Source organism: Leucopleurus acutus, assembly GCF_964270905.1.
Source record: "Leucopleurus acutus genome assembly, chromosome: 9".
Classification (NCBI taxonomy): Eukaryota; Metazoa; Chordata; class Mammalia; order Artiodactyla; family Delphinidae; genus Leucopleurus; species Leucopleurus acutus.
This window is the reverse complement of record NC_139144.1, coordinates 9,404,719-9,419,654: the sequence shown is the minus strand read 5'-3', so window position 1 is coordinate 9,419,654 and position 14,936 is coordinate 9,404,719. Positions and strand designations below refer to the sequence as shown.

General features: G+C 41.9%; 1 long non-coding RNA gene across 1 annotated transcript in view; it reads right to left on the bottom strand.

Moving 5' to 3' along the window:
- Positions 1 to 779: 779 nt before the first annotated feature.
- LOC309966445 overlaps positions 780 to 14,936 on the bottom strand; it is a 50,153-nt gene continuing 35,996 nt past the window's right edge. The window contains exons 2-3 of the long non-coding RNA XR_014326452.1: positions 2,099 to 2,173; positions 780 to 1,116 (exon numbers count right to left, since the gene is read on the bottom strand). This is a non-coding gene — a long non-coding RNA (uncharacterized lncRNA). The remainder of the gene's footprint in view (positions 1,117 to 2,098; positions 2,174 to 14,936) is intronic.

Sequence of the window (14,936 nt, the reverse complement as noted above, 5' to 3'; positions counted from 1 at the left end):
TCAGAGCAGTCCCCAGAGTTGGCCATAACCATGACTTCTTCCACCCATGCCAGCCCCGTTGGCTTAGATCTGCCAAAGGCAATACAACTGCCATATTCAAGAAGATGGGTTGGCACAGAGTGAGGTGTGGTATATTCCCATCCAAGGATGCCCTTAGGGCCAGCCTTCCGCTTCCAACCCCTGTCAAAGAACTACAGGCTGCCTTGAAATCAGTAGCAGAGTTAGGGACCCTGGCAAAGAGGGGACTGGCCAAGACCCCACTGCACTGCAGCCTACCCAGCCGGGGAGACACACAGCCAGGGAGAGGCACACCGACCTCCTCTTCCCAGTCTCCGTCAGAAGGGAAGAGGCTAAAGCAGCAGTGCGAACGCTGTGCCCACACTGTCTGAGACTCGGGACTGAGACTCCTACAACTTATTTCTAAACCGGGTCACTTTGCAAGTGAAAGGGAGCAGTCGTATTAATTATGGGAACAAGTGGTGTAGCCCGGCACACCAGGACAAGTGGTCAGCCGCTGAGACTGCGCCTGACGGATCCCCCTCAGTTCAAAGTCCGTAACAGAAATAAGCCAGTCTGGACCCATTGAAAAGAAGCCGGGAACCAAAGGAAAGGGAAGGGTTACCAACGATGATCCGATCTAGGAGAATGCATCTCTGAGGAGGAGGCACATTCTGGGACATACCCGCCTGGAGTCCCCAGAAAGATGCAGGGAAACGTGCACACAGCGTACACCCGCCCCGCTGAAGGCAGACAGGAGAGCGGAGCTAGACGCTTGGGCCCCTCTGGCAGGAAGAGCTGCTTCCTGCTTGACATCAGAGCTGAAAGTGGATACTGTGTTGTCAGCACCATTTACTTCCTATAAACACTGCTACGCATTCCCTGGCAACGGAGTTTCAGGGTGCGAGCTTTCCAATTTCATATCCATTATTCTGTGGTTTACACACGCGCTGGAACTGGTAAAGTTTAGGGCCGTGGACACATGGACAAAAACCAGAGCAAGGCTGCAAGAAAGCTCTATTCAGCTGCCCCCTGAAGGCTCCGTGCTTAGCAGGGGTCACAGACTGACTTCTGCCTGCTACACAGGAAGAAACAAATCTTCTCCCTACACGAAGTTCTCTGATAAAAATGATGCATAAACAAAAAAGAAAGAGCATGTTCTTAAGATAATTAAGGTGACGATGACATTTCAAAAGTGACTGAATCAAGATATCGTTTAAGAAAGGAATACTGGCTTTGCTATTTTTCTGTAAGTCATTCTCATTCAAGGAGCTCTGCTTTAGAATCCCACAGTAGATACTCAAGATGGCATATAGTTGGTCATAACCGTAACAGAAATAATTACAATTTTATATATATATAAAAAGTAGATACAGAGCACTTATTCTGTGACAAATCTACTTTTGGAGCCTCGTCACTCACAATGGTTGTGGTAAGAGTATCTCCATTTTAAAAATGAGTGGACACAAAGCTACCTTCCCGAGTTCACATGGTTAGTGAACGAGAGCTGGCTTGAATCCATGGCCGGCCAATTTGAAGGCCATGGTGTTAATCATCATGGCCAAGTGCCAGAAGAGTTCTCAGCTCAGACAAGCATCTAAACAGAAGGTCTAGCCTGCAATCTGAAGAATTCCCACACCCCCCCTCCCCACACTGAATACGCAAGTCTGCAGGGAGAAATCTTGTGGTCTGTGCAGTAGGCACTGCAGGGCACTGTGAAGACGACCACTCATTGGGATAGAACTCCAAAAGCAGTGTGCACTGTAAGTTAATAAATTAGAACTCCATTTACAATAGTTGACCCAGCACGTGTCCATTGCTAGCTGGCCTCCTGCCGAGAAAGATCATTTCATAAAGTTTTATTTTTTCATAAATACGTGCTTTTTCTAAGAGCCTACATCTAATGTCAAAATATTCTGAAGCAGCTGCCAAGCAGTAGGTTCAATAAATCTCTAATTTAAAGGGAGGGTAGAACTTTCTCTGTATTCAGTGTAAGTAAACAAAATACAATTTTCCAAATACAATTTTCCAATTCTGCACAGAAAATGACTTTTCCCTGCTTCCATGGACCAAGTAGACAATTGACAAACACACAACTTACAGCCACTTTGTGTCTTAGCAAGAGCCCAGATTTAAACTCCAGCGCACGGAATGCACACGTGCTCTCATTCTGCCCCTGGAAGACAGGAAAGGTACACCGCTCTGAGTGCACTGTTCATCCCCAGAAACGTGTTTACACAGAGAATGGTACGGAATGACAGAGGTCACTCAGCCGTTTGGCCTCTTCCTTTCTTTGGTAATGGGAGGCAGCAGGAGCCCAGGTTCTCACGAGCAGCTGCAGCAGCAGCGGGGCAATCCTCACTGGGGCTGGACAGACTAGAAGCAGATGTGGCACCAGCCCCCCCACGCAGTCCTGCGAGCTGGTCTCAGCGCATGTGCAGTGGGGGTTTCCTGAGCTAAGACGGCGGTGAGTCAAAACAAATAGGCATCTTTATTTCAACACATTAAACAAAAGTGCAGGACTTGACGGGGTAGCTGAGAGTCACGGTCACTCACTTGAAAATGTGGCTTTTTGAAGGTGAATTCAAACATCTGGAAATACTTTTAAAAATAAATCACTTCTGAACTGAAGCACTAAACGGCAATTTTTTGGCAAGTGGTGCATCAGGGTTACTGAGAAATGAACTCCTGGCAAACGACGAGCTTAATGCTCCCCTCATGAGATCAGCACATAATTCACTATATTCTTAGAATGATTTTGCTTGAACTGTTTCAAGAGTTCTGCCTGGCAGGAAATGAGTTTAGGGTGAAGTGGAGACACAGGCCCTGCAGCTTCTCAGAGCAGACATGTCAATTGGTACTCATATGTGTATCTGCGTGGAGTCATGAAGCTTTACAGGAAATTGTTTTCACATACGTGGTTACGAACCTTATTCCCACAGACCCACAGTGTCCAAATCTGTGAAAAACCATATCTGATGAGAGTAGAGAAACTCTACAAAGAGAAACAGGAAAACACTGAAATGGAATTAAACACAAACTTTTTTTATCTGAAAGAAAACAGAATAATTGTGTCAAGACCTCACAGGATGGAAACCTCCTCTTTGCAGTAAAAACAAAAAAAACAAACAAAAAAACCTTCCTGTTTCGAACCTTCATTATGCTTCTTGTACTTCATTACGTTTCTGTATATATAGTCAATTCTGCAGTCATAATAGAAGGCACAATTTCTGCATGTGTGTACAAAGAGGAAAAAACAATGAGAAATCATAAACATAATTATAATTACACTAACAATGATAAAAATGAAATATATTAACCTCAGTATACCAGTGAAAAGGTACGAATGAACAAATGAGCCAGGGCCCTGTAAGAGGTACTGAAACACATTTTATTAAGTTTATTTGTTTGTCTTTCATTTTGTGTATATATATATTATTTTATTAATAGCTCTTTAGAAGACCTGAGGGAACCCTTTAGACTAACGTGTATTCTGGGACTTCCTCTGATCAACAAGAATTATAGGCGTTTTCCTGTCTGTGTAGGAGCGTTCCTCCAGGGATTCATGCTGTTGTTTTGGTAGCCTCACTTTGAATTGGTAAGAAAATATTTAAGATGGATAAGAACTCATTTTTTTAGGAAGAAGGAAACATTTCCCCAAACTTGGAAATAGCCATTGGGCACGTGTAAGGAAGTGAAATAATCTTTTACCACATGTGTATACCTGTAAGAGACAAAAATCACAGTCTGTTCTTAGCAAAAGGCAGCAGGTGGGACCCCTCCATCACCTCTGAAGAAACACCTCACGCTCCAAATCATGTGTCCTCCGTGGTACCATATTCAACAGTAAGAACATTAATTGGTATCAACCATAGACACGGTAATCTAACTTTAGAGAACACTGTATACTAATTTGTGTCCTTCAGAACATCTTTATTCTAAAATTCAGATATTACAGCAAGGATGTGAATAGGGTTGCTCCTCAGAATGGCTGGAATGTGAGATTTCACCCATAAGTTCAGAGAATATTTGTCAAGCGGTGATTTTACTCCATGAAGTTTCCTCATCTACCCCTGGCCTTTCAGCAAAGACCACTAAAACTGAGTCAAAAATCTATTTTAAGACATAAGAGAAAAAATGAGTTTGATATAGTCTCTTTCATTAAAATCTGAGTGTGTTATCTAATTTTATGGCTCTCAGTGTGCATCAGAATTACCTGGAAGGTTTGGTAAAACACAGGTTGCTGGGCCCCCTCAATGAGTAGAAATTCTGATTCAGTGGCTATGGAGTGGAGCCCCAAAATCTGCATTTCTAACAAATTCCCAGGGCATCCTGAAGGGGCTTATCTGGGGACCAGGCTGTGAGAACCACTGAGCTAACTTAATCCTTTTTTTTAGCCTCTCTGAAAGGTAATGGAATAGTAAGTACATACAAGTGATCACAATGTTGTCTGTTTCATTTGGGTTGACTGAGTTCTTCTCTGTCGAGTTAACAGCTAATTCCTTGAAAATCTTCATCCATAGAAATATTAACTAGCACGTATCAAATGCTGAAACAAAGGATATCAAAGTTGCTCGAATTGAGTATTAAATTTAGCCAAGGCAAAAGAGATACAATACATTTATAATGCTCATTGCAAGGTTAAAAACATCTTGAAGGGAAAAAGCATTTTCCTGGCCATATTCTTTAGAAAACCACTGCCATATAAATTTCGTGTTCAACAAATATTTGAGTGCCTATTTTTTCTTTTTTTTTTTTTTGAGTGCCTATTTGTACCAAGTGCTATTGTGGGTGAAGAAGGCCCAGGTCGACGTACAAAACAGGTGAAACTCCAGTCCTCTTGGATTTTTGTAAAGGGCGAGAGATGACAAACAAACAAGAAAATATAAAGAATGTCAGATGAGGATTAGTGCCATGGAGAAAAGTCACAAGAGAAGCAAAGGCACAGGTGAGGGTATTAGTTTCCAGGATGGTCGACACGTTGTCAGCAAGGAGGTGACATTTGAACAAGATCGTGAGGATTTGAGGGAGTGAAGCAAGTCACATCTAGAGGAACGGCATTTAGGACAGAGGAAGCAGCAACTGCAGACGCTTGAGGTAAGTACTGCAACACGAGGTATTTTCACTTGATGACCTTCCACACTAGGTACATGGCAAATCCTTACAGGGAGTGAAGAGTAAAACTCCCTATACTGATTTGAATGGTACCGAGGTCACAGGAGTGAGGTGGCTGGAAAAGCCAGACAGAGAAGGGAGACAAGTGAGCACAGTGAGCGATACTGAGCTAGTCCCTGGGGCTCGGTCCCGCTGGTGACCCATCCGCACAGAGCCTGTCTCCCTAGACCAGGGCTGGGCCTTCGCCCCCTGACCCGTCCCCAGGGGTTGGGGACCCTCCATGTCTGGGTTCTGTGAACAGACCTCCTCAGCTTCAGAGAGACACTGGTGTCAACAGGAGGTGGGACCGTGACGCAGGTGTCCACCTCCAAAGGGAAGAGTCATTTGGAATTTCTGGTCCTTGAGATTTTCAACAAACAAACAAACAAATGACAGACAACGTGAATGCATAGTTGACGGTGTATTAGGACAATTCAGGAACACGGACGATCAGCCAATTACAGCTAAGTCAAAGGGTCATAAGGACACTCACAGGCAAGGCCATTTTAACTTTACACAAAGAAATTTGGAGTTTGTTTAAAAACCAAGAATCTTTCTTGAAGTCAAACTTCTATGTTGCTGAACGTAGAGGAAACAATTTCACTTGAGAAGTTTTCCAAGAATCTCAGTAGGCTGTCAGTTTTGGATAGCATTCTATTTTCTCCAACATCTCAGTACAAGACCCTTAAAAAAATATACCTATTGGATTCTGTTTGTTAGTATTTTGTTGAGCAGTTTTGCAACTATGTTCATCAGTGATATTGGCCTGTAGTTTTCTTTCTTTCTGACATCTTTGTCTGGTTTTGGTATCAGAGTGATGGTGGCCTTGTAGAATGAGTCTGGGAGTGTTCCTTCCTCTGCTATATTTTAGAAGAGTCTGAGAAGGATAGATGTTAGCTCTTCTCTAAATGTTTGATAGAATTCGCCTGTGAAGCCATTTGGTCCTGGGCTTTTGTTGGAAGATTTTTAATCACAGTTTCAATTTCAGTGCTTGTGATTGGTCTGTTCATATTTTCTATTTCTTCCTGGTCCAGTCTCAGCAGGTTGTGAATTTCTAAGCATTTGTCCATTTCTTCCAGGTTGTCCATTTTATTGGCATAGAGTTGCTTGTAGTAATCTCTCATGATCTTTTGCATTTCTGCAGTGTCAGTTGTTACTTCTCCTTTTTCATTTCTAATTCTATTGATTTGAGTCTTCTCCCTTTTTTTCTTGACGAGTCTGGCTAATGGTTTATCAATTTTGTTTATCTTCTCAAAGAACCAGCTTTTAGTTTTATTGATCTTTGCTATCATTTCCTTCATTTCTTTTTCATTTATTTTTGATCTGATCTTTATGATTTCTTTCCTTCTGCTAACTTTGGGTTTTTTTTGTTCTTCTTTCCCTAATTGCTTTAGGTGCAAGGTTAGGTTGTTTATTCGAGATGTTTCCTGTTTCTTAAGGTAGGATTGTATTGCTATAAACTTCCCTCTTAGAACTGCTTTTGCTGCATCCCATAGGTTTTGGATTGTCATGTCTCCATTTTCATTTGTTTCTAGGTATTTTTTTATTTCCTCTTTGATTTCTTCAGTGATCACTTCATTATTAAGTAGTGTATTGTTTAGCCTCCATGTGTTTGCATTTTTTACAGATCTTTTCCAGTAATTGATATCTAGTCTCATAGCATTAAGATCATACACCATGATCAAGTGGGGTTTATTCCAGGAATGCAAGGATTCTTCAATATACGCAAATCAATCAATGTGATACACCATAATAACAAATTGAAGGAGAAAACCCATATGATCATCTCAATAGATGCAGAGAAAGCTTTCGACAAAATTCAACACCCATTTATGATAAAAACCCTGCAGAAAGTAGGCATAGAGGAAACTTTCCTCAAAATAATAAAGGCCATATATGACAAACCCACAGCCAACATCATCCTCAATGGTGAAAAACTGAAAGCATTTCCACTAAGATCAGGAATAAGACAAGGTTGCCCACTCTCACCACTATTATTCAACATAGTTTTGGAAGTTTTAGCCACAGCAATCATAGAAGAAAAAGAAATAAAAGGAATCCAAATCGGAAAAGAAGAAGTAAAGCTGTCACTGTTTGCAGATGACATGATACTATACATAGAGAATCCCAAAGATGCTACCAGAAAACTACTAGATCTAATCAATGAATTTGGTAAAGTAGCAGGATACAAAATAAATGCACAGAAATCTCTGGCATTCCTATACACTAATGATGAAAAATCTGAAAGTGAAATTAAGAAAACACTCCCATTTACCATTGCAACAAAAAGAATAAAATATCTAGGATTAAACCTACCTAAGGAGACAAAAGACCTGTATGCAGAAAATTATAAGACACTGATGAAAGAAATTAAAGATGATACAAATAGATGGAGAGATAAACCATGTTCTTGGATTAGAAGAATCAACATTGTGAAAATGACTCTACTACCCAAAGCAATCTACAGATTCAATGCAATCCCTTTCAAACTACCACTGGCAGTTTTCACAGAACTAGAACAAAAAATTTCACAATTTGTATGGAAACACAAAAGACCCCGAATAGCCAAAGCAATCTTGAGAACAAGAAATGGAGTTGGAGGAATCAGGCTCCCTGACTTCAGACTATACTACAAAGCTACAGTAATCAAGACAGCATGGTACTGGCACAAAAACAGAAATATAGATCAATGGAACAGGATAGAAAGCCCAGAGATAAACCCATGCACAAATGGTCACCTTATCTTTGATAAAGGAGGCAAGAATATATAGTGGAGAAAAGACAGCCTCTTCAATAAGTGGTGCTGGGAAAACTGGACAGGTACATGTAAAAGTATGAGTCAGAACACTCCCTAACACCATACACAAAAATAAGCTCAAAATGGATTAAAGACCTAAATGTAAGGCCAGAAACTATCAAACTCTTAGAGGAAAACATAGGCAGAACACTCTATGACACAAGTCACAGCAAGATCTTTTTGACCCACCTCCTAGAGAAATGGAAATAAAAACAAAAATGAACAAATGGGACCTAATGAAACTTAAAAGCTTTTGTACAGCAAAGGAAACCATAAACAGGACCAAAAGACAACCCTCGGAATGGGAGAAAATATTTGCAAATGAAGCAACTGACAAAGGATTAATCTCCAAAATTTACAAGCAGCTCATGCATCTCAATAACAAAAAAACAACCAACCCAATCCAAAAATGGGCAGAAGATCTAAATAGACATTTCTCCAAAGAAGATATACAGATTGCCAACAAACACATGAAAGAATGCTCAACATCATTAATCATTAGATAAATGCAAATCAAAACTACAATGAGGTATCTCCTCACACCGGTCAGAATGGCCATCATCCAAAAATCTAGAAAGAATAAATGCTGGAGAGGGTGTGGAGAAAAGGGAACACTCTTGCACTGCTGGTGGGAATGTGAATTGGTACAGCCACTATGGAGAACAGTATGGAGGTTCCTTAAAAAACTACAAATAGAACTACCATATGACCCAGCAATCCCACTACTGGGCATATACCCTGAGAAAACCATAATTCAAAAAGAGTCATGTACCAAAATATTCATTGCAGCTCTATTTACAATAGCCAGGAGATGGAAGCAACCTAAGTGTCCAACATTGGATGAATGGATAAAGAAGATGTGGCACATATATACAATGGAATATTACTCAGCCATAAGAAGAAACGAAATTGAGTTATTTGTAGTGAGGTGGATGGACCTAGAGACTGTCATACAGAGTGAAGTGAGTCAGAAAGAGAAAAACAAATACCATATGCTAACACATATATATGGAATCTAAGAAAAAAAAAAAAGACGGGAATAAAAACACAGACCTACTAGAAAATGGACTTGAGGATATGGGGAGACGGAAGTGTAAGCTGTGACAAAGTGAGAAAGTGGCATGGACATATGTACACTACCAAACGTAAGGTAGATAGCTAGCGGGAAGCAGCCGCATAGCACAGGGAGATCAGGTCGGTGCTTTGTGACCACCTAGAGGGGTAGGATGGGGAGGGTGGGAGGGAGGGAGACGCAAGAGGGAAGAGATATGGGAACATATGTATATGTATAACTGATTCACTTTGTTATAAAGCAGAAACTAACACACCATTGTAAAGCAGTTATACTCCAATAGAGATGTTAAAAAAAAAAAAACACACCTAAAGTAGTGGTCTGTGCCGCCGTGTTGGACGAGTTAGCTGCTATTTTAGGTTAGAAGACCTGACCCCGGGGCTCTGTCCTCACCCCTCTTCTGGTCTCTGTCTATAGTCACACGGTTGGTGACGTCTCTCCAGTGGAGCCACATGACTACCTATTTGACAGCCCCATGTGGGCGTCTAATGATCAGTGTCTCCAAAACTGAGACTCTGAACACCCCTCCCCAAGCCCACCCCACCCCAGCCTTCCCAGTCTCGGATGCTGGCAAGCCCATCCGTTGCATGGTCCGGGGACCCCTCTCGTTCTGTCACAGCCCACATCCAACCCACCAGCAAGGCCTGCTGGCCCTGCTTCCAATAACCCAGAATCTGCTCCCTTCTCCACACCCCTACAACTGCCAGGCCTACCCACAACGTTCAAAGAGAGGCTCACAAACATATTTCTCAATATTTTAAAGGTATAAAGCAAACCATTAAACTTAAGAAGTCTTCTTTCTTGAGAAATACATCTTCCAAAGGATGTGGAGGCCCAGAGTTTATAGAAGTCCGAGACTCCTTGGATCTCTGTGATAGAATGCCATCAGCTGAGGGTGGCAGCGGTAGCCCCAGCCCTGACCAGCTCCCCTCCCCACCCTGGCCCCGTGTGCACACGCATGCACACATGCGGACACAGGTGGACATACACAGGCTCCACCCACACGTGGTCGCAACAGCTGCCCTGGCCACTAGCAGGCTCCCAGCGTGCACGCCGCCTGCATGCTCTTCCTGTGTTATGGTTGCTATGGAAAAGTTTGTTTCTTTCATCTTATTTCACGTGTTCGGTTTGCTATACTTTATTGCTCTTTTCCTCCTCTTTTTAATCTTTGAATAGATCAAAAGTTCTCTGCTATCCCTGAAAGTTATACATTCTTCTCTTATTCTTCTTACATTTACATCTGACTTTTTCAGAGTTTCGCTTATGCTTTTATTACCCTATCACTGTTTCAAGGTTATGATTATGTCTTTTCTCGGGATAACTGAAGAACTTCAGCATTCTCTCATGTGGTGGGTAAGAATCCAGGGATTTGGGTTTGGGGTGACAGATTTGTGCTTCTAGTCTTTGGAATGTGTGCATGTGTGTGTACCAAGTATTCTACACTGGGGGGTGTGAGCACCCCAAGTTCCATGCCAGCCTATAAGCCCACGGAAGATTTTGTCAGTGCATAGGATGGGGTGCTGTCCAGCTTTGCCTGGGCACCAGCTCTCTGTACCCAGGGAGCAGCTCCTGCAAGAGGCCTGCTGCAGGTGGAGTGAGGGTCTGCAGGGGACACGGAAAAAACTCAAGTCCACTCCCTGCAGGACCTCTGCCTCTTCTACTCAGGGACCCCTTCTCTTCCCAAATTGGGATCCAACCACTTCTAGTTCCCACCTTATTTTATTGGCTTATTTTAGGAAAAGAGCAATGCTCTGAATTTATGAAGTGTTGTCTCTCTCCTGGGATCTGCAGAGTTGGGTTGTAGGGAAAGAGGTGGCTATATTACTTTCATATCTCTCCCACATGAACACTTTATAAAACAAATGTATGTGACCCACAGGGTACTGGGGATGAAAGCATTAAGTAGAAATACCTTCAAACTACTCTGTCAGTGAGGGAGAATTTAATGTCGCTATCCAAGAAGTATTACGACAATCTTGTCCTGAGAAATCTATTTCAAAATCAGACTTACTCAAAAGACATTAAAACGCCCACCCCCGCACCCCGTCAGTTTGATGGAGAAGATGCAGGAAGGGGCGCCCTTAGATGACAGACTGGACCTCAGCACAGCAAAACACAGATCCACTCGACCAGCAAATAGGTGGACTCATTTTGCGGGAACACAACGCCTTCCTGGAGGTATTATTGATAAGGGCTACCCTAAATGGATGTCTGGGGAAGTATGTAGATATGCAAAGACTAAGGACTTTCTACAGATACTTCCCAAATGTTTCACTTTTCCCCCCTAAGTCAAGAGTTAAAACAAGCAAACCTCCCAGGTCATACATCTGTCTGGAAGGGCAAGATCCTCCCACCTCTTGGAATCCTAACTTGGGAGGTCCAAGCAGCCCATCTTCAAGAAGGTTGTCTTCACAAAGCCATTCAGCCCGGGTGTGTCATGCACCCTAACGCAGGGCCCAGCAGCGAGCATTTTGATTAAAGTGCAGAATTCCATGCAGCATTGAAAGGAATGGTGTTGAGATGAACAAAGCAGCTCTTTACTGTGGACGCTGGAGGAAGGTGTGGACTCGTCTCTGCCAATTATAAGAGTGCAGAAAAATAATACAGGAAACGTAAAGTCTGTTGCATAAATGAGAAAGCCTGTTTTTGTTGTGATTTGCTGTCATATTCAAATCACAGAGAGGAGTTTGTCGGAAGCGCTCCCAGCTGAGTGGGAGTGACCACTCTCAGGAGTGACCGTGTGTGTTGGGAGGCCCTCAGCTGGACACTGTGAGTGGGCATCTCGGGTGGGACACCACACACAGGGTCATGGAGCCCAGTCACACTGGCTCCCAAGCACCAACTGGTAAATACACAGGAATTCTGTGATTGGGTTGTTAAACTGTTTGTAGCTTGACATTGGCCATGACTGGAGTATTTACACCACAGAAATCAGCAAATGCTACAAATCAGAGCTTCTTTTTTTTTTACTCCCGAAAGCCCATGTTTTCATGTGAACCAATATCTTAGCAATAATGCCACGACATTTCTCCCTTAGAAAGAAATGAGCTGCAATGAATTTAAGTGAACAATTAGAAAAGTTTAGATATGGAAAGACAGCTTGCCTTTCGTCCTGCTGCTTCAAGAACTAAAAGTACACAGTTTAATATATTTTGTACTTACTGTACAAGATTAGATTCATTGACATATTGTAGTGAATTCTACTAATTCCACATTACTAAAGTCCACGATGTTTTATTATGAAACAGATCTATCCATTATCATATTTTAAATAGCATATTTTCATTTGATGATTCTCAACCACTTATTTAAAAAATGTTCATTTATACTACAGCAACAAACTCCAGGAGAAGAAATGTAAAAGTTAGAGCATTATTATGGGATGATCATATTTTTCAGGGGAGGTAAATGAAAGGGAATAAATACATCAAACTCATCACCTTCAGTTTATTCACCACACAATAAAATGCCATGAGAAATGTGGAAAGGTGCCTGGTAATGTTTTCAAGTCTACAGATGTGAGGATTCAGATCTTATATTGAACTAAACTATGAAATTGGATTATGAAAGATCCTGCATATTTTTATAGATTATTTCAAAATTATGGCAATAATTTTCAGCATAACTATTAACCAGCCAACGTTTGGTTTCCTACTATTTCAGAAAAACTTTCCACGAAACCTAATGTGTTTTCAAAGTCCATCCAGTGGAGAAGGAGCAGAAAGGCAGCAGATCCGAAAACTGCTGATCTGAGTTAGCAGAGAAAGTTAGAAAGGCCTCCAGCAGCCTTGCACGAAGTGCTCGTCAGCCTCCTAGCAGCTCAGACTCAGCGAGGGGCAGGAGGCACCAACCCAATAGAGCATAAGGACAGGCTAGTAATTAGGGAAAGAACAAGGGATAGGGAAAGAACAAGGGAGTAACTCCCCAGTTAGCAGTTTCCCAGCTGAGATGTGAGTCAGTGAAAGACAGAAACCCGCTCCTCTGACTCATCTATAGCATTTTAAGGCCACAGCACTCACACTACTGAATGCAAGTTGGATTTAGCATGGAGAGTAAATTGGGACACAAAAGCACATATAGGAGTTTTTCCCACTTATCATTTCACAAACTATCCTGGTCAGATAGACTTGGGCATCAAAAAGCCTACATTCAGAAGAAAGGTGCAGTCAAAATCACAAGGGAGTGAATAAAATAGATTTACTGACTTCGTAACATCAGGAATGGTCCTAGACCCAGATAAAGATGTAGAATAATTATCTGAGCAAGAAAGCTGCACACCTTAGACTGAGTGAAGGGCATCAGGACTCCAGTTACAATCCCAGGGCAGCTGCAAGAATTAGGTTAAGTGTTCAAGTAATTTTATTCCTGGCATAAATTTTTACATACCGAGTAATGTCTGAAAGAACATTCCAAATTTATTCTAGAAAAAAAAAGGAGTTTTGTTTAGGTGCAAGGAAAGTTGCAGTAAGGGACTGGAGAAAAAATAGCAAACACAAATGTAAAAGAGATGTTCAGAAAAGCCTTCACGCTTGCACCTTATCCTGTGTGGACTGTCAGCTGAAGGTTACTGTGTTCTGTCTGCTGATGAGGAAACTTAGTCTGATCTCAACAGTTTTCTAATTCATATAAACTATTCCCAGTGTGCTAAGGCCACAGCACCCTATGATGGAGGCAAGTGATAGAGTTTATATTTAGTGCCAGACCTGCTGTGGGTTTTCTCTCTCTGCTTTTTACATTTTCTGGGACATTTTAAAGGTAAGTTAGGAAGAACAAATAACATGATGTTTCCTGCTCCAGATTACTCCCATGAAGTCCACTACAAATTTTATTTCTTAAGAAATAATGCCTGATTCAAAAGGGCTTGGAAGTGTATTTATATTCTGCACACAGTGTGACAGAGCAAGTAACACTGAAGTTGAGTCACAGTTTCAAGTGAGAAACTCTTAAGTCACACCACCCTAAGCTTCAAATGGTGTTAGGTTTACATACAGGAAGTTGAAGGGAGAATGGGGTTTTGCAGACGTTTTTTGATCATTTCTGTTCCAAGAGGAAACATATTTTTCTATGTACTGATTGCAAACAACTGGGCTGAAAACTCAAAATGTACCATCCTTGTCTGTCCTAGAGATAAGATATCACCTGAGATGACGAGAAAGTGTTAATATTTCATCAACTCAACAAACTACTGTGGAGCATCTGTTTTGTGACTGTCACCCTGCCAGGTGCTAGAGTTACATAAAGAAAAGAAACATATTTACTCCTCCCAGGGAGACTGCTGAAGAGACATCTGAAATAATTATTACAATATAGTCTGTGCTATTCCGGTACAGCCTGGAGAGTGCAATGCTCAAGGTGTGCACATAATGATGAGGTGTGTGTGTACTTACTTGACGTACCTTTTGCTCAACTGCAGAGAAGTCTAGGAGCCAAGGAATTAGACAAGAATAAAATCAATGATTTGATTACTCTTAACTGTGTCAATTCGGAGGGAAAATAATAGGAGAGGTTTTTAAAATTTCATAAGTCCGTATACAAAAAGCATCCTGGGAATATAGAGGGAACCCCACGTGGTCTACAGAAGTTCTGGGGAGAATGTTCTGGAGAAATGATATTTCCATTAAGACTTAAAGTGGGAGTTTGCCAGAGAACTGAGGGGGAAAATGGTCACGGGGCAAGATAAAAAAAATGTAAAGTTGTTTGAAATGGTCTGGCAAGTTGGGGATGACAAGCAGTTCTGCTGCTAGATCACAAAATGCAAGGCCTTGCCCAACAGCAGATGGCAGCCTCTGAATGAGACAGGACCTGGAAGCCAACCAGGCCAGGGACCAATCCCACCTATGAGCCCATCCACAGTAGTCAGCCCGGCCACAACAGAAGGGCCAACCCAACCCACATAGGGTTGCACCTGTAGAGCAA